The sequence below is a fragment of the Eublepharis macularius genome, chromosome 2, assembly GCF_028583425.1.
Source record: "Eublepharis macularius isolate TG4126 chromosome 2, MPM_Emac_v1.0, whole genome shotgun sequence".
Classification (NCBI taxonomy): Eukaryota; Metazoa; Chordata; class Lepidosauria; order Squamata; family Eublepharidae; genus Eublepharis; species Eublepharis macularius.
The window spans coordinates 187,760,988-187,782,119 of NC_072791.1; positions in this window are offsets into that span (position 1 = coordinate 187,760,988).

Genomic DNA, 21,132 nt, shown 5'->3' on the forward strand with positions numbered 1-21,132 from the left:
CTGAAGATGCTGCATTTGATAAAGTGTGTGAAGAATAGCAATCTGTATTTCTTTTATTTTTAAATCGAGAGTTTGGTAAGACACCAGAATGCCATCAAGGCCAATGCAGGTGTGAGTGAAGGAAGTTGATAAACAGATTATTTTAGTTGACCTTGGTGATCAGAGATGAGAATTTAAATGTTTGGAATGATTTCTGTTTGTTAGTTTGGACTCATAAGAGGAAGGAAGAGAGTGCAGCCAACTTCAAATGTGGTTTATTAAGATGGAAGTGTTGATTAAAATTGCAGTCCTCAAGGCAACTTAGAACAAACAATGCAATCCTAAAAAGTTACTACTGTCTAAGAAGAGTAACTTTTCTTAAGGTTGCACTAAAATGAGATAAAACATACAATAAACTCAAAATATCCTCTATGCTTTCTGATATTTTTTGCTATCTGTTGATAAATGCCATATTCATTATGTTGGTTTCAGTGTTCCCTTATAGTATGCAGAGGTCTAAAATAATGCTAGAATAAGCTCCTGTGTCAGGCTCTGCTAGGAGATTCTCCTAGACGACTCCACTTCAGCAGACCAGGCTGGATGAGTTAAAGGTCTTTATTAAGAGATTACCTCCATTAGAGTACAGTACAAAGCAATTGCCAGGAATACTCAAGTAAGGCCCAGTGGCCCAGTTATACCCTCCTCTCTCCTCCCCCTTTTTCAAGTTGAAGTCCGTTAGTCTTGGCATGCGTTTTCTCGCAGGAAAGCTGGCAGGGAGAAGAGATGCAAGCTCCAAGGCTCCGAGGTAATTTGGCTGGTTCCCAGGAGCCTCAAGATAAGACAGCTGAATGCAGGATAGCAACAGCATAGAAGATAGCAAGAGAACCGCAGAACTACACACGACCCTATCCCCCAAAGTAAAAGACATCACTGAGTATGGCAGGCAAGTCATAGGCCTGCGTGACATTCTGCTTCTTAAATGTGGATAAGGGAGCTTTCAAACTGCCTTGGCCACTTCCACCAATTCTGTGCTGCCACTCTAAAGGCCTTGTTGCATACTTCTACAAGACTCATGGGGCCTTGCGATAAATTGTCTACATTATTAGCTTTTTAAAGGGCTAATTTGTAAGTAGTCAGAAACTGAGGAACTGAGGAACACATGAAAACGCTGACCTTAAAGGACCACTTGTTTTGGCATTGTTAACATTTCACGTCTAATACTTATTGTCTTCAGATTCCTGTAATCCTTGTCCTACTGCTTTGCTCTTATTCTTTTGATTGCACTAATTTCCATTGTGTAATTCTCCTTGAATCTCAATGAGAAAGGTGGACTATAAATAAATAAATAAATCCGCCACTTCAGGCTACTCCCTATGTTATGCAAGGCTGATTTAAATGGGTCTCAGGCTCTTATGATCTGGTAAGCCATTTTTGTTTAGGAGCTTTTGACAGAGTCTGGGTGACTTTCCCCACAGCATTGCTAGCCATCCTTAATCTAATCTGCAACTATGCTTCAGTTCAGATATCTGTGTGCACTCCAATACATGCATACATATATTTCATACACAGAGATTCCCAGCCATGTCAAAGGAGAAAGCTGATTTGTCCTTGCAAGGGAATCCATGTATGGGTTGTCCCCCCGCTGTTTAATCAAGAAGCCATTCTATGTTAAATCAATTCCGTATGTACCCTGGAGGTATTGTGTCTGCATGGATTAATTGTAGATGTCCTTCTTTCTGAATTGCTCTTTTTAAAAACTACCACCTAATGCAACACTGAATGAAAGATTCCAAGAAAGATTTCTAAACACCATAAAATCCAACTTCTGGCAGGTTGTAGCAAGAGGGAAAGGTGTGAGTTTGTGGGTGAAACAGTGTTTGGGTTCCTTTAGTGATGAATACAATTACCATCTGCAATCCCCCCCCCAGTTTATTTATGATCAAGGTGGCCTTGTGGTTCTTTTCTTGATAGTCCTTCCCTATCTTAATCTTAAATATGCAAATGAACACTAATAATCCCTCTTGCCCAAGACAGACAACCATCTCGGTTGTGAGCCTTTGTATTTTATGGGACTTTTAAAATGACAAATTACTTGGTTCCATAATGATTGCTGAGTACTGACAGTATGTTTTCTGGGTAAGGAATAATTTCAGACACACTTCATTTATAATTTCCTGTTGTGGTAACTTTTGCTGCAGTTATTGTTTGCTTTAGGCTTAGCTCTGAAGTGTCTTGGGCAATCTATCAAAAAATTAGTGGTGCATGCTGGATCGGACCATTTCATTGACATTGCACAGTGTTTTTCAATAATGTAACTTGACACGCTTACAAGCAAAAAGTCCTGCTACTTAACACCAATTCACATTTTTTTCATATTGGCTATACAGATTTAGCCCATTATAAGAAATGGCCAGTTTAGGTATTACTGAATAACAGTTGTCCATGGCAAGTTTCTGTTGCTTCTTATATAGGTGTTAATGGTGTTCTAGGTGTTAATGGAACTGGGGAAATAAACCAGTACCACAAATGCAGAGTGGTGTTTTATAAAGATTACTGTGACAACAGGGTTACAACAAGCATTAGCTGACTATAGGCTAGGGTTGCTGCTGCTCCTACCTCCTGCTCCCCTGGCCAGAAGGAGGAGAAAGGTGAAGGGAGGCTGGCTCAAGCACTCAGTGGAATGGCACGCACTCCATCTGCTGACATCACTACTAGTTCAATCCAGAAGTGATGAGGTCTCAATAGAGCCAATCGTTTAGGAATCAACCCAAAATATAGAGAAAATAATATGTGAAAATGCATAGTGGTTTTGTTATGTTTTCGACCAGTTTCTATAGAATCAGCCCTCCTGAGCCACCAGTTTTAACCAGAAGTGAAGTGACTGGAAGCCCTGCAGTGTGTGTGTTTGTCCACTTTGTGCGCACACATGCAAGAAGAACTGGCATCTGCCCGACACCTCCTCTCCCGATTTGAAGGTAGGGGGACCTGAAAACCCTGCTATAGGCTTTCCAGGAGCATCCAGATCTGGAGGATGCATGATCTGATAGGCAGAGAGAAAGTAAAGCAAGAATGACATTTAGTAAGCTCTGGGCAATAGGGAAAAATAAAATATGCCTCCCCCTAGAGTCAGAATGGACTAAACACATCTTGTAATCAGTTACATACCTACTTTGCTGTACACATATTCCACATATTGAGGTCTCTTCAGCTCTAGGAACATACCCTATAAGTGGTGGCTGCTGTGAAGGATTAAGCAGCACTGATAGCCCAGAAGATGCTGTAAGTATCTCACAGGACATTTTCTCTGTCAGCATTTATTGGGACGTTTCATGCTCTAGTGTTACTAACTGTTTGCAAGCCCCTTGCACTGCAGAGCAGCATGTAGTGGAAGTGATTAAAGCTAAGCACAGGCAGCTGGGCCGTTCGGCCATGTCCTCCTAAGAATACTGGATTGGGACAAAAAGCTAAAAGGGTTGGGGAGGAACTGAGAGCGCACACAGAAAATTTATGGAGCAATCAATGTGAAACGGTTACCCAACCGCATAGGATTTCTTAACGTTTTGGCCTGAGGAAAGACGATTCGGTCTGAAACGAGCGGAGAGACATTGCCGGCTCAGACTCGTTGCCATCTCTAGCAAACGGAGTTTTGCTTCACTGCATATGGTGCCTTGCTGTTCTGGATTATACCTTGCCATCTTTAGCAAACGGAGTTTTGCTTTATTGCAAATGGTGCCTTGCCGCTTTGGATTGTACCTGGTTATTGACTGAATTTTTGGATATTGCAACATATGAGTGATTTCCTCCAGGACTTTGGATATTGTACATGTTGTAAACTGTATTACTGTAAACTGTACATATTGTGATCTTTATTATTGCACGTTGGGAATTGGTAGACAGTGTGGACTTTGTTAATGTGAATTGCGACAAGCATAAATAACTTGTGAATGTGATTTTCACTTCTTTTCCTTTTTCTTGCGTACAATGCAAGTATTAGCAGATGTTTCTATATTCAGACCATGGAACCATACTTTGTCTCTTTATATACTTAAGCTTTGTTTCTCTTTTTCTCTCCCTTAGAACATTTTTCTAGCCCTGTTTATGAATCTGGGGGATGTACATACAATTACTGATTTAGAGAAGATGAATCTCACACACTCCTGCAGCTTGGGAAGCTGCTGCTTACCACACTTATTACTTGAATAAATCTCAAACACAGGCATCCTAACCTTGCTGCTCTTTTCTCATTGAAAATAATAGCAAAATCGTCATTGATTCCAACGGGAACAGAATCCAGCACAAAGTTCCCGGCGAGTGATTTATGATTTCTACTTTACTTATCCTTTGAGCAGTTAAAAAAATCACAAAGCAACAGCCACTGCTCTGTAACTAACTACATGACTGTATAATCTCATTGGGATAAAGCTAGCCTGAAGATAGCAGCAGGCTTTAATAACAACCTCATTATATCTTACCCCATCGATTAACAGGACACCTTAGTAATCAGTCATAGCGCTTGCATAATGCATTCTTTTACCACCTCCCCCATAACTATCTCTTACTAGTGAAGAGGGGAGGAAAAGGAGAAGGAACAAATATTAACCCCCTTCTGCATGGGACTATTTCATCAGTTCAGTTCCCATACTGTAGCATTTTTTTCCTGACCATCTGCACCATATTTGCTGCCATGACTAGTCACAATGGTCACTATGCAGCTTTTCCCCAGCTTTCCTGGGGGTGCATATACCACGACTTTAAAAAAAAATCCATTTTGTGATCTGTTTCTCTGTGCACACTCTTTATTCAGTTTTTGGGTGTTCCACCGAACTTCTTCTCTCCCATCTCCTGCCAGCCCACTTCATTGTGATTGGCTACTCTCATCTATCCAGCCACTCCCTCCCTCCTCCTTTCCATCTTCCCTCCCATCCTCTCTTTCCTCTTTTTTTTTTTAAATGTTAAGTCCAGTGCAGGATAGATGAATTGCTGGTCTGAAAGCACGGAGGGGCAAGTTCCTTTTTCATTCTTTTTGCAAAAAGACCCTACAACTGAAATTGACTGACTTTCATCAATTTTACCTTCTAGCTATCTAGAAGAGGCTTGTCAATTTCACCCCATTTCCATCCAGACTTTGTGAATAGAAAGTTTTTAAAAAGCTGCCTCCTTGTTGAGGACAGGTAAATTGTCATCCTCCACCCCCCCCCCCCCGCCCCCAAGTTTTCAACCTGAGAACCACCCAGAACGTTGCTGCACAAATATGACAAAAAGGGGGGGGGGACACCCAGACCAAACATGAGAGGTGCGAATGGCCACATACAGCTGATTCCGTGCCTTTCAGCTTGACTTCATGGATAATGCAGAGTTATGTCCCCAGTGCAGAAGGGGCTATTTACTCATTCTGATTCCCCCATTCTGAAGAGGTGCTATATTAAGGCATTTATGAAGCCCCATCACCCTTGATTCCAGTTTTGTTTGAGAGCACAAAAGTGTGTAAAAACATTAAACTAGAGACAAAACTGGCACCCAAATTCCATAAATACCACCACCCAATCCGGTTTTTGAGACTCCACAGTGTTGCAACCCAGAATGCTGATAGATCTTTATAGTCCCTAGTGCAATAAGAGACAAGCCAATTGCAGCTTCTCCTACTCATTCCTTCTGGGATTCTGTCATCTGCCTCCCACTTGCTATAAGACATGCCCAGGACCCTGTTTACTATAGCAGCTCACAGGGGGAGAGAGGACAGGCAAAAGGACAGTGGGAGAAATTGTAGCAGAAGCTAGAACTGCCTTGTCTGCTATCACATCAGAGAATGTAAAAGTGTATGAACAACTAAAACAGCTAAAAGAATTAAGACAGGCCATCAGACCAACTGAAGGAAAAAAATATTTAAAATAGCAGAAATTAAAACTAGATACTGCTTAGATGGGGGGAGGACATTTCAGTTTAAGGAGATTCATTCCAAAATCCCATAAAACTTTCAAGGGATAATCATAAAAAGACATTTGCTCATTCTCCAAAAAGCATAACTTAAAATGTAAGGATTCAGTATCAGTTGGGCCTTCTAGGGAGAGAGATCCACAATCTATATAATAGTGTTGTGGTATGCTGTGTGTTAATGTGAACAAGTCTATCACTAGGGATTTGGCCTGAAATGGCATGCTTGGTGGAATGTGGGACCTATGAGAAAGGGTTACTGTTCCTCAGCGGCTGGTAATTGTTAGAAGCTAGTCCCATGATAGCTCTGTTTGAGGGTGATGATGACCCCTACTAGCTGTGGGAAGGGAACAGTTGTATGTGGATAAACAGCCAGTTTTGAGTGCTGAAGAGAGTAGTGAGGCAAGCAGAAAGCTGTGAGTTGACTTGAAGGACCTTAAGGAGCAGGATCTTTCATTCCCTTGGAACAGCAGATCTGCTTCTTATAAGACTGTCTCTTTTAAGGCAACCTGTGTTCTACTTTTAGATTTGTAAATAAAATAAATAATACAAATGACGCCATAGTACAAATGATGTCTAGCTCTAATTCCTCCGTAGGGAAACAACCCCAGAGAGAGGAGGACTAGGGGTACAAAATTTGGGGGCTCCTGGTCACTCTGAGAGCTGGGATTAATGCAGCATACTCATTCTAATCGAGTGTCTTGTGCTGCTGAATATGACGGGGGCAGATGGACTCTTTTGTCCGGGGGCCCTATGATGGCTCTTGACAGCACTGACCAACCCAGGTAGAGTTGCCTTCTTGCTGCTCACAAAAGCAGGGCGTACATAACCAACTTGCTTTACATGTGGGATTTTAAAATCAGTCTTAAAGGGAAAGCTTCAAACACATGAACAGGTTGTTTCTGTGGGGGAGAGGCGGTGGCATCCTTGGCATCTCCAGTTTAAAGGAGCAGGGAACCGGTGATATGAAAACTCTCTACCTAAGACCTTTTAAGAGCTGCTCCCAGTCAAAGTAGACAATACTGGCCTCGATAAACAAATGGCCTTCCTTAATATACAGCTGTGTGCATGTGTGCAACTGTGTGTAATACCTGTCTTTCATCACTTAGAACTTTAAGTTTATTTGAATTTATGTGTTGTGGTTTGTATATTCTCAGTCTAGATGAACGACTATGCACATTGGATGTTATGGATTTAACAATGATGATATAATCAATTTATTTTTCACACTTCTATATTGTGCACTGTTGTTTATCATTTTGTTGAATTAAGAAAAGATTGGCTGTATTGCTGACATAGAGAGCTTGTGTTTTTTCTGCTGTATCTTGCTTGCTCTCTCTTTACGAGCCTCTGTTCTAGCCAGTGCACTTCCTCAATATACATCAGCTTCACATGCGCTTCATGCCATTTAGGCTCCTTCTGTAACCATGCAAATTAGTTGAATGCGGATGCTCTAAAACAAACCCGCGCTAGCCTGAAAACTTGTAAATTCTGCGTATCTAAAAAGTACAAAAGGGGCAGATGTGTGTTTTGCGGCAAGCATGGTTTTGGATAAGCCATGAAAGTTCATAGCAGATGTGACTGCAGCAGGTGTTGCCTGTCCAATCGCTTCTTACAACAAGCCTGCTAGTTTGCTGGTGGCAGCTGAGGACCATCTGGGATGAGTGTTTCTTCTCTTATTGCAGGAACTTAGCCTAGGTGTGGCCAGAGGTGAGAACCAAAAGGTTATTGGTCTTTAGCCTACGGCTCATAGTCTGGAGTCTTTATTAGGTATTTCCATGATCTGGGACTGGGACCAGCATATGCTTGTGTTTTCTTTATTTTGCTTATTTAAATTGTATTATTGAAATTATTGGTTGTCACTGTATTGTGACATTTTCTGGAAGCTTCGGCACTTAGGGTCCCTTTGAGGAAGGAAGTTGCATAAAATTGCCCAAATAAGCAAACAAACCTCCTTCTCTTTCCATAAATGTACTTAGTCATACTGCCACGGGGGGAAAACATTGGCTACCTGGAACAAAGTGAGTGTGGTGGTGCTGTCGGGTTCTGAAAAATTTCAGGGAAGGAACAGCTGGTAATACAAATGATACACAAAGCACCGCGGTGCTTTGCCAGTCCTTCGTGGGCTTTGCTGCTGCTCTGGAGCCGGTGCTTTTCTGCCTCTGCTAGTCCCCAAATGCCAGGGTCGCTTAATACAAATACAGACCCAGTTTTTAAAACTTAATTGAAATATCCATGGGAGCCCTAATAGCTGCTGTCAGTAGTGCTGTCCCATGCTGTTCCTGCCTGAGATGCATGTAAGGAGAAGCAACTCTTATTCTTGCAGTTCGGTGTAGATTGCTAGGCAACACAGCGCTATCAATTCTTTCTAACTGTGAAAGGGCAGCAGGCAGTTGTAGAGAGAGTCACAGCCGAGCAGGAACAAATAAGTAAATAGTAACCCAGATAGACGGGAAAGGGCTAAGCAAACTGAGACAGACCAGCCATCTTGAAGAGGAAGGAGATAACAGAAGAAGATGCAGCTAGAAGAAGAGAAAGATGACACGAAAGGAGGAAGAGCCAGAGCTGTGTGTATTTTCAGGTGGTGCATAAGTGGAGAAGCTCGGTACTTGCTCACCTGTTCATTCTGTGCCAATCTGTTGCCACTCTGCAGTGCAAATGAAAGTGCCAGCTCAGGCTGTGCAGTCTTTCATTGCTTGTGTACCAACCACGTTTCCTTTTTAAGTAAGTCTCTGCACAAAAATCACCTCAGTCTTTCTGATCTTTCAGAAACTGCTTTCAGGCTAATAATGGGTAAATGCCACTTGGTTGGATTGCACTTCAGCTTTGGTAAAAGGTAATCTGGCTTTTCATTTGTGCCCTCCTGCATGCATGTGCTTTATTGTATCGCTTCCTCAGAACTGTGGTTCACCACCCCCACCTTGGGCTGAAAGCCACATGTGAATTCAGCCACCACTACTGTCCAAAAATGAGCGCACCGGAGAATTAGAGAGTGCTTTGGGTCTACAGTAAATGCAAAAAACTTTAACATGAAACAATGAAGAGATTTGACCCTGATAGAGAAGATACTGTGTTTTGCAATGCCATCCTAAGTAGAGTTACACCCTTCAAACCCATTGACTTGAGTGGACAGAAGGCTGTAAGTCTGCTTAGGGCAGCACTGTTGGTCTTGGCTGAGAGTATCCTCAAGAGTAAACATGACGATGATTAAATCATGTCTTTGCATGGCCTTATAAGTCAGACTGGTCTGCCTAGACATGTATAATTCCTGGACATTTTAGTCATAAAGGGTAAATGGTTTAAATTTCCTCCATATTTTATTTGGGAGAGGAGAAATAAAAATTTGAAGGAACGTCTGCACTACTTTAAGAATGTAACATGTATGATGTATAGCTCACTGTAAAGCCAGATGAGATGCTGGAAGACCTAACATTCGATTTCTATTGCGTATTTTATAGCTAAATAACAAATCACAGTTAAAATCAGGACTAGGGCAAGGTGGTAAGAAGGTCCAGTATTTTCTCTATGCCACTTTCCTGATTTGTGCCCTCATTTTGTATTTCCTCCAATGGGGAAAAGAAAACCATCAGCAAGCTATTTTTCCCCCAATGAGGCTATTTGAGGTTAGAAAAATGGCACAGAAGGAGGAGAGTTAACCTTCCCCCTCTCCCCACACACACAAACACCATAATTTCACTCTGAATTGTGGCTTGAGACTTGCACAGGAAAAACATGCTGGGTACCCAGTAATGGATCTTTCAGCATACTGTCTGGTTTAATCCTTGGTTAACACTCTCCATTGTACAACGTGATATGAAATCTGAATATATGTTTTGTTAAAAAAAGAATTACAAATACATTCGGTGTTAGAGGTGGAACAGAAAGTTTACACATCCAAGCATATGTTACCTTGTACTAGCTGGGAAAATGGGAAATAACTGTAGAAACCACCGATACTGTAGTTAAGAAAAAGAGGTTTCAAAAAGCTTTACCTGGACTTAAAATAGTCCCCTCATTATGCAGCCAGCTTTATCCAGGGAAAACACCTCAAGTGATGGTATTCCTGTCACATTGCTTCCTTCTCTCGGAAAGAAGATGGAGCCCTCCACCATCAGAAGCGAGGCAGGTGGTGAGAGTTACTGGCTCAGCTCACATCCAGTTTCCCTCTTGCAATCAGGGAGCCAGTTTTGTGATGGACTGTATGTCGCTCCGTCAACTCATGTCCAAACTATGGTTTGCATGTAACATGAGATCGCCATGGGGACTTGCGGCAGGATGCCAACTTCCCTTTGGGAACTCAGGTTTGAAGCACACGGGTCTGATTTATGCCGATTTTATTTCCGCCACCTGAAACGGCACCAGGGGGTATTACCGGTCCCATCTGAGAACTGAATGTGCTCTGAGTCAGAGACGGGGGAGATGAAGATGGAATCCTGCTGCAAGTCCTTGTGGCGACTGTGTTCAGCCAGCTGCTTCACCATATTCCTTTCTTTTAGTACATGTGCATTCTTGCATAGTCCGATGTCCCCACCCCCCCCACTGTGCTGAAGGTTTGCTGAGCAGGCAATAATAATTAAATTGGTCACAGATCGTATAAATCAGTCATAAAAATGCTGTTTTTTTAAAAAGAACTATTGTTCAATGTTTATCGAAGTAGTCCTTAGCAACATTGGTCATCTTTGAAAGCCCTGCTTTCCAAGGCCCCACCATCTCGGGCTAGGCAGGTGTCAACCTGAGAAAGGGCCTTCCCAGTCATAGCATCAAAATTATGGAATTCCTTCCCCAGGGAGATTCAACTATCCCATTCTGATCCTGAGCACATGCTAATTAAATAAAAGATTTTTCTTGAGAGGTGTTTTGACTCCCATGAAATCCTGGTCCACCTGCCTAGCTGCTCAGACAGGCTTATGCACGTATACGCATCTCCCTTCTTGCTGACTCAAGGCTCTAAGAGGATTTTGAGAAGCAATTTAATGATACTTGGAGTGGTAGACTCTGCTAAGGGACCCCAACACTGAGAAGGGGATTTAGGGAGAAAGGGGTTTTCCCAAAGGAGCTGGGGTTTCCTGAGCGTGCGCACACCAGCAACTCAGCTCTCCTTGCCACTTGCCATCTCTGGAGCAAGTGACAGAGAGGGAAGAGGGGAAGAAAGGGTGAGGAGGAGATGTGGGGGCAATTGTGATAGGATTCAGTGATAGACTGCCACTTGTTCTAAGCAAGTCTCTTGTCTCCCACCAGCAGTCATCTGACACCAGGAAAGCATTTCCAGGGTTGTAGAACCCATGTGTCTGTTAATAATATACCTGTTTGAGTCAGGATGTTGTATTGAGGAGGAGGTAAAATTATTCTCTTCTGCCTTTCTGTCAGTTGAAGAAGCAGGAGGCAGCAAGTCTCTACCCTACTACAGCCTACCAGCATACAATCTATGTTGAGAAAAAGCCGCGTGGGTTCCATGACTCTGGGGATAAACTTTCCTGTGGTTGGAAATAGCTGCCTGGGGAAGGGGAGAACTGGAAAGACCTCAGCTCTTTCTACTGAATCACAGAATCCAACCCTCAATATCTCAGCTAACCAAACACAGGTTTGTTGTGGGGATGAAAGGTGGGGGAAACCATGCATGGTATCTTGTGCTTCATAGAGAATGGGTGGAATTAAAACATAATACAGAAGCTGCTTTTAAGATTCAGGCCCTATTTGTCAGGGGCATGAAATGGTTACTCAAGTGAGTTGGTAAAGAGAGGATAAAACAAAATTATTTTTTTACAAGGTGGGATTATCAAAACCCTGCATATTTTGGACATTCACTGTAACATATTAACATTTAAAAAATCCTCTTGTTTCAGATAACTTTTCTACATTATGTAGAAATGCTTTTAATGTGGAAAATGCGCATAAACCTCTTCAGCCCAAATCTCTCTCTGCTGCAATCAAGGGTACAAGTTGACTAAGCCTCGGTGTAGTTGTTTTCCCTATTAAATGTGGGCTCTGTAAAGCCTCCAGTATATACCAGACAACAAATATAATCAATGTTCTCATAGCAACGCAAGCAGCAGCTATTGTGCTTGTGTACCATTCATTTTGGCATGTGTTTGTAGGACAGGGATATTCAAGGGAATAAAAGTACATTTTATACTCTGATCAGTCTTGTTCTACAGGGCTCTGGGTTCCATTTCTCCTTTCCATTCCTATAACAATCTAATCCATTCGTTTATTCACTTCCATATTAATACCAGAGCTTCCCTTTCATGGAATACCAGATGCTGCTGAAAAAAGACAACTTGGGAAAACATCTGGCCAGATACTCGGCTACATGGACTCTTAGACTGATCAAGTGGTACTCTTCTAATGGCCTTATATCTGGCAAATCTTATTTCTCTGAGTCCGCATAATTATTTGATTTCCTGAGGTCTTAACAGCCTTCCTATATTATAAGACTGAGATATATTCCAGAAGAACATAGCCACCTTCCATAACTTCATTATACTTTCAACCCTGTAAGATATGAAATCCACACAGTTCAAGAAAAAATCCTTTCTTCACCTGTATTTTAGAACTTGATCAGGCATAACTATTCTCACTATGATACTTGTTTCAGTGTTTTAACAACAAATGTCAGTACTGAGCTAATTTGTTATAAATCTTTTGTCTTTTCATAGTTTATACAAAAAATTTGCTCCAGGTAGGCCCTTTTCTAATATCTTTGGATAGTTTTGCTATCCCATAAACCGTTATCATACAATAAATGGAAGTCTGTAGCACCTTAAAGACTAATATATTTTCATTTTAGCATAAGCTTTTGCATGGCTGCCAAGAGGAGAAAGCACCAAGGGTACAAAATCCCTAGAGCCCAGGCTGGTTTTGGGGTCCAGAGAATAGGTCTTCAGCTTCAGCAGGAGATCTCCTGGTCTCCATCTGTGTTGCTTGCTGAGTGCTGGGGGGTGGGTGTAGGGGGTGGGGGTTAAGTGACATCTCACCCATTACATGCCAACACTTCCAGTTAGGGTTGCCAGGCTCTCGGCAGGGGATGTCTCACTCTTCGCTCTCATTTCCCTACTGCTAGGAGCAGTTGTGAGAGAAAAAGACAAAAATGGCCGGAGGGCCATTCTGGGTTTTCCCAGGAGTAATGCTGCATCACTGCCAGCATCCCCCTCCCCGCCCCCGCCATGTCCCTACCCTCTTGGGTCATGCTGTATGCCAGGCCATGCCTAGAAACCCTATTTCTGGTGAATACCAGGAAGTGATACCACAATACCAGCATGATGCCAACTTGTGCTCTAGGATTCAGGCAAAGCATTATGGTTTTGCTGTAGTTTTGTCTGAATCTTAGAGTGCCATGGCAGCATCATGCCAGTGACATGATGACACTTCCAGGTATTCACTAGATGGCACAATATCATCCCCCCATCCTCCCTTTCTCTTTCCCACTGGTTGCCAGCTCTGGGCTTGGCAACCCTCATCTGGGTGCCTGAGAAGGTGGTGCACTTTGTGATCATGCTAGAGGGAAAACAGGAAAAACTGGTGTCATCATACCTGTTGATGTCATCATACCATATCTCTGGGAATCCAGAACTGATCTCTTTTATTAGTTGTCTGACTTGAGATCATAGTATGTTATCTCCTGCACCAGTTTGGGTTTTTTTTGGTTACACAAGGGGTTAAATTGAAAGACTCTGGATTCCTAGAGACACTTTTCCCCTTCAGTAATGTACAGTTCCTTCTCTTCCTTAGCCTGTGTGTGTATTGCTGAGAGAGGAGTATTGAAGGCAAAATAAATCCCTCTGAGTTTAATGGAGGCTATTTCACTTTTCTTACTGCTTGCGCATCCTGCTTGTGTGTGCGCTCTCTCTTCCCCCCTCTCTTCATTTCCTTCTTAATTTTGTGTTTCTTAAAACGGGAGATACAGTCTTTGTAAAAGAGCTCATGCTAGCTCTTTGAATCTTTAAATCTCTTGTGGATTAAATCCCATTTCATCAGACGCATCACATAAACTAGGTTATAATCCACAAAACTTTATACTAGAATAAAAACTTGTTAGTCTTTGTAGTGCTGGATAACTTCTGTTTATTTTTACTGTAACAAAGCTACCCCTCAGGGAATATAATAATTAATTATATTCTAAACCACCTTTCTGCTTTACCCAAGAAAATGTAAACACCAAATTTAACCATCTTAAAATGTGATCCTATTCTGTATCCTAACTAGAGATGGGCACAAACCTAATTACAACCCAACCCCCCCCCCATACACAAAACAGGCTGATTCGTGGTTCGCAAACCAGGGTTCGTGGAAGCTCCTTTAACGGAACTTCCATGAACTTTATACTGGTTCATTGGGTCGTATTACAGAGGCAGTTTAAATGGCCAAATAGACATTTAAACTGCCCCTTTAAGGGACTTGCAAGGGCAGGTCCCTTTAAACTGCCCAAACCTCAGAGGAGGCCGAGAATGGCCTTGCTGTTCCTCAAATGGCCGCGATGTGGCCATTTGAGGGGCGGCAAGGCCGTTTTCGGCCTCCTCCATCCCTGCACAGGCCCGCAGACGGATGGAGGAGGCCAAGAACGGCCTTGCCACCCCTCAAATGGCCACATCGCGGCCATTTGAGGGGCGGCAGGGCAATCAGATTTATTTACAGTTAATAACCAGTACAGACTTATAAAGGGGCGGCAGGGCCATTTTGGGTGTCCTCTGTCCCTGCATGGGCCCGTTTGGGCAGTTTAAAGGGCCCTGCCACCGGCAGGTCCCTTTAAACTGTTAAAGGCCCCTTTCCCTGCTGCTGCTAAGCAGCTGGAAAGGGGTATTTAAACCCCACAAACCACAAACTGGGTTGTAACTGGCCCCAGTTCCATGCCAGTTCGTGGGTTTTGGTTCGTTAAAATCCACAAAACACGAATCTCATTGTTTGTTTTTTTTGGTTCGTGCCCATCTCTAATCCTAAATTAAGCATCTTGTAAAAAAAATATACTTCAAGACAATTAACAGCTCTCCAGAAGAAGCCCTCAAAGGCCACCATGACACAGATACATGCTATAGTTTGTAAACCCACATCTCTGCCATCTCCTGGCCATGTACAGTTCCTGGGTAATGCAAAGATGTTGCTACATTTGTGTCATAAATAGTTAAACCACATGCAATAATCTCATTTACTAATATCATAGTATATCACATGAATGGTTTCAGCTTCAAACTATGTACCATGAAAGCTTTATGTAGATGAAAGTGAGCACATTTTTCTGTTCAGTGGGTGTTCCCTGTTTAAATGAGCTCTGCTATAAACAGACACCTTCACTGTAGGCTTCCAGTCCTGATAAGGAGCCAACACACAAGAGGTTACAGAGCATTCGAGAGGACAGCAGGGTCCTGGAAGGACTCACCGAAGGCTTCTCATTTTCCTCTCCCTCACTATTTCCTCTTTCCCTTTCCTAAAAGTCCCTCTAGCCTCTTCCCTTATTCAGCTTCTTCTCTCCTTCCCACCCATCAGCCAACCTACTTTTTTTGCCCCCCTTCTCTATTTTTATTATTTATTTGCTTTCATTTATACTCCCCTTTTGTCCCTAATGGGGACTCAAAGCAGCTTACATCATAACCCTTCCCTCTATTTAACCTCACAACAACCTTGTAAGTTAGGCTGAGTGTGTGTGACTGGCCCAAGGTCACCCTGTGAGTTTCCTTGGGAAATGGGGATTCAAACATGGGTCTTCCAGATCCTAATCTGAAACTAACCACTGCAGCACACTGGCTTTCATTGGTTGACTGCTGTTGAACAATAACTAGCAGCCAGGCCAAAGTGAGTTAAGCATATTGTGGAGGGATCCCATTTCTCCTCATGGTAGCAGGGGATCCCCTGCTTTCACCCTCTGCTCCTCCACCTCCACTTACCTGGGTGGTGGGGCAGGAAAGCATGGAAACAGGCCTCCTAGGTGTGCTCCTGGGGTGGCATGACGATGTCACTCCCAGGAGTGACATCATCACGCCACTCAAGCCAAACAGGCCCATTTGAGGCCAGAGTCAGCCCTCTGTGAAGCACGCATGCCTCTGCACAATGACATCACTTCCTGGAAGTGACATCATCATGCTAGCGCAGGGCTGCATGCATGCAAGGAGTATCATGGGCTAGGGTTCTTGGGTGCCTGCCAGTAGTGGGCAAACTCCCGGGAATTTGCCCCCCTCACTCACCGATCACCCATCGATTGGCGGGAGATAGCAAGCCCCCCAGAGGTTGCTTGCCACTGGCAGACACTCAGGGAATAAATCTTGTGTGCATGCTTCCTGGGGGTGTGGTGATGTCACTTCCAGAAGTGACGTTGTTGTACTGGCTGTGGGAGTGTTCCTGTGCTTCGTTTGGGGCCAATTTGGGCCCCAAACAGGCCAAATTGGCCCTGTGGAGCGCAGGAGCACTTGTGCAGCCGGCGCAGTAACATCACTTCTGGAAGTGATGCCACCGCAACATGGAGTAAGTGCCAGAAAGCCTCCCCTCCCAGCAGGAGGGGAGAGGGAGCTGGTAACCCTATCATGGGCCCAGCAAAAAGGTAAGTGCCAGATCCCCCACCTCCTATTGGGAGGCTAAGGGGACCTGATAACCCTAATGTTATGTGGTAGCAAGTTGCTCCTGTGGTTGCTCCTGGGCCTGGCATCGATGAGTTCTCATTAAGCAGTCCTGGAAAGGGAGACATCTCTCCTGCCTTTTACTGACAGAAACAAAGGCTTGAAGGCAGGGAATACTGTTGTGGTTGTTGGCAGAGTTCAGAAAATAATCCAATCCACACTTTGGAATTTGCTGTCAATGAATGTACTGCAAAAGGATTTTTGTAAAAGATGATAACTAACTGCAAGATATTAATGCAACAGAGAGGCCTTCAGATCAGAAGCACTAACACATATTAACACACAGCAGAAAGAGAAAAACAATAAGAGGTAGGTTTAACTGCAAAAAAAACATTCAATAAACCCTGAACACTAGAGAATGCTCCACACTTCCCCCTAGAGTACAAGTACTAAACTACTTTTTCAGCCGTATTTACAGTAATTAGACTCCTAGCAGGTTGTCACTGTAATTATGTAGCAATAACCTCTGAGGGTATTTAGATTGTAGATTTCAGTAGTGGCATTTTTCATGTTTGTAGAAAGATCTGTCTTGTCTATTCAACCCCACAGATTCATGTTGAGAATTAAGTATATAGGACAATTTGAGTCAAATTCATCAAAACCTGGAAATGTTGTTTATTTTTAAGATGCTACTGGATTCGAATCTCACCCAAACTGAAACAGAAGGGCCAAGAGAAAATACCATGTATTCATGTTTGTATATTTCTGTTTCTTATACAAAATAGGTTTACAACTCAGTATACTTCCTTGGCCAACTCACCTGTGCAGTTCACTACCACAGGATAATCACAGTGTGTTTTCAGGTACCTGGTACCTGGCACAGTAAAGCAATCAGTTTGCAGCATGATGATGAATGATAATCTCTCTGCCCCCTTGGCAATAAATGAAGGGATGGGGTTGCAATTTCATCGAAAGGGTGATCTGATCTTTCAGAGAAATGTGTCATATTTAAATTCACTAAACATCAAGAATAATAAAAGACGACCAGCAAGTTCTATATATTGTGAAGAGCCTAGTTGGGAGGGATACAGTATATTTCTACAATAAAATAATGGCCACTGTTTTAACCTTCACCTTATTCTCTATTTTAGCTTAAGCAACACACAGCTCTGTATCTCAGACTTTCAGAATATGAATAAGAACGTTCATATTAGTTTATTAGAACGTTTATATTAGTTGCTGCTTAATAGTCAAATCGGATTAAATTCAAAAATCCATATCTTTCCATTTACACCTGATCCACAATGGAAGAATATAAAAGTAATGCTGTTCAAAGGCCAAGAAAAGTGTTACTCTTCTGCACAAAAGATGGCATATTTCTCTTTTGGCATTCATTTAGTATTTGCTGCTATTGCTTCTGCTTAAAAAAAATTGCAATTGTGTTATGTATAAAGCTGGCAGGTTTGGGCTTTATCAAACTGCTACAGTGGGAATGAATTTTTCATGAAAGTCATAGAGTTCTATGGACAATTCAGCCTACATAGCTGGGAAGATATTCAGTGTTTAAAATGAAAGCTGAGTTCAGGGCTAATAGCCATGATTCTTGCTCGCTGTATTCCATGTTGTAGTTTAAAAATGAGAAGGCAGAGGAGGACAAATAAAAAACTAAAAAAAAAGAGATCAAAACTGAGGCTTATTATGTTGTTTTAATAGTTCTCATTCCTGAAGAGAACTCAGAGTTACTATTTAACCAATCAGAGTGGTCATATTGCCTGAGGGAAGCTAAAACAAGCCTGCTGCTGCCAATTGCTTCTTCCAGCTATTTCTTGACTGAATGGTGTTCATAAAGCTTCCAGGAAATGGTGTATTTTTCACAAGTAGGGAGGACAAAAAAAAGATGATTTGTAAATTCCAACTATCCCAATGATGTAATATTTATATATTTTTAAGATTACTAAACATATAATGTGGCAGGGAAATGACTTGGCGCTAGTCTTTTCATTACATAGTGAATGTATCTTTATATCTTTTCTCAGTAATTTGACATTCTGTTTACCTAGTCTCACAACATAGATTCCATTAATTTGTTGTGATGAGTAATCAGCTTTATTACAATTTAAGAGAGAGGCTTAAAATTGTGTGGAAGTTACATTGATTAGTCAAAACATAGAGATTCGCTTCCCAGTGCTGAACATTAGCATCAGAGAAAATTGTTTAATGACTCTAGTGCAAAATTCATAATTTACATACTGATTATATAGTAGTATTTCATTCATTCTTCAGGCACAATTTGCTATATTTATAATATGTTTCTCTAAATGTGTATTCCCCTCAGAAATGAGAATGAAAATTGATATGGTTTATCATTATCAACACAACTTTAGGTTCTTACTGAATTCAAGGGATGTGCATTGGGAAATTAACTAATTAAAACCTGAATCAAATCCTCTTTACTCTTTAATATTTTTAATATAACTAATCTGGTTACTAGTCTGGTTGCTAGTCTACAGTAATCTTTGGAAATGATCATTGTTCTGTCAGCAAAGTGTGCTTAGGCAAGGGGAGGAGTAGAAAAGGAGGAGAAACTAGATCAGCAAACAATCTGATTGTAGTGTCTTCCAACCAAAAGAATTAGCAGAAGTTTCCACCAAAGTTGCCTTTTTCTGCTTATCAATGATCATTGCATTTAAAAGAATAATGAGACGTGGTTTCTGATTGCCTAATTTCCCACTCTGTGTTCTGATGCTATGTCTGCCTACCAGCCAGAAGCAAATGGTGCTGCAGACTGGAAAGGTGGAGAAAGTGGCATGTAGTATCTGTCCCATTATTTTGTCAATGCCTAATTGAAGCCCATGCAGTAAGCAGGGATGAAAGAACCTAGAAAATACTTCACTATGTAGCAAGAATGCTATATTATATAATAGACAATAAAACATACAACTTACCCCAAACAAATCAACACTTCATGGGGGAATGATGTTATTTATATTTCCATAGCTTTCCCATTTCATCCTCACAAGACTAGGCTGAGACTGATTGAACCATGACTGAATAAAGATTTGGATCTCGGTCTACCAGTTCTTAATCTAACACCAACAGTGCTGTCCTAAACAGAATTGCACACTTCTAAGTTAATTGACTTCAAAAGTCTTAGAACTGTATAACTCTGTTTAGGATGTGGAAAAGAGCAAGAGTCCAGTAGCACCTATATGACTAACAAAATTAGTGGTAGGGTATGAGCTTTGGTGAGCCACAGCTCACTTCTTCAAATACCAGGTAGGTATTTATAGGTGCTACTGGACACTTGCTCTTTTCCGCTATTACAGACAGACTAGCACAGCTACCCATCTTGATCTGTTTAGAGTTGCACTGATAAATTACCATATGTAGCTTGCACAAATTCCTTCTGTGATACTCTCTTATGGTGGCACCGTGAAAGATATTTAATACAACCATGTATTACCAAACTTATTTGTTTGCATAAACAGCAGGATTTGACTTTAGAGACCAACAAGATTTTTGGCATAAATAATCTGTTGAGATAAGAAATAATCCACCTACTTCAGAAGCAATTGCAATGAGAAGTTGTTAAGAATGTTAGAAGAGGAGAACTTGATGCTGTCCCTTTCGTCAGGTTCAGAGGGGGACAAACCAAAGAGAAAGATAGAGAGGTCAGGGCATCTGTTTACTGCTCTGATTATCCTTTGATGTGTAGATTGCTATTCTCAGGATTTCCACCTCGTGACATTCTTCACTTCCTGGCTTTGACACACCTCTCTCCCTTCTCTCCATCTCCCATCATGGATGCAGAGCTTGTCCTGCCATCTGTGTCCAAACTTAGACTACATAGGTAGATAGTAATCTATATCTCCTCCTTTTCTAGCATAGTATGGAGTTCTTATAATAAAGAACTCATTTCCTTTCTAAATATAAGCAAGTGAAAGTTTGTTATTTTCTCTCTTACACTCACACCAGCTAGCACACAAGCTCCAACCCCCCGTCAAGTTTTCTCTTTAGTCTCTGCTAATGCCCAAATATGAATTCCTTTAAATAGGTTTCTTGGGCCAGCATAACCTCAAATTTTAATGAAGGGTACTTACAAGAAGCCATGTGGGCAGTGACCAAGGAGAGGGTTTCTGTTATGGTGCTATGTCTTCAGAAAGGAATCTCGCAGGCTGTGTTGTAACTGAGGGCTGTGTTGCAATCCAGCACTGGAAGAGGAGGAGCAGGAAGGAGGCCCACTTCTGAGGGCAACAATGTGGTTGGTGCCACTCCAGTAGTGCCTCAGCAGGAGCAGGATGCTTTCCTGCTCACCCACCGCTCAATCCAGGCAGCCAGTGGTCCAGTCACAACTTTAAGGGTTAGGTGGTTTTGAGGCATTGGGCCGGATTCTGAAAGGGTGAGCAAGGCATAACGGGCGGCTCACCCCGCGGTCACAAAGAGAGGCAAGGCCCATCCAGCAACTGCTGGTGGCAGAACACCACTTGCTGTCCCGCGGTGACAGCATGAGGGCCAGGGGAATAGTGCACCGAACAGCATGGGGCTTTTCAATGCCAAAGGATCTGCTGCCCATATGCCTGGCCAATGCTCCAAAAAGGCTGTAATCAATAAAGTTGTGGCCATTCCAACCAAATACAAGTGTCTGTGTATCATTTGACAGAACCCAAATGGAACATTACAT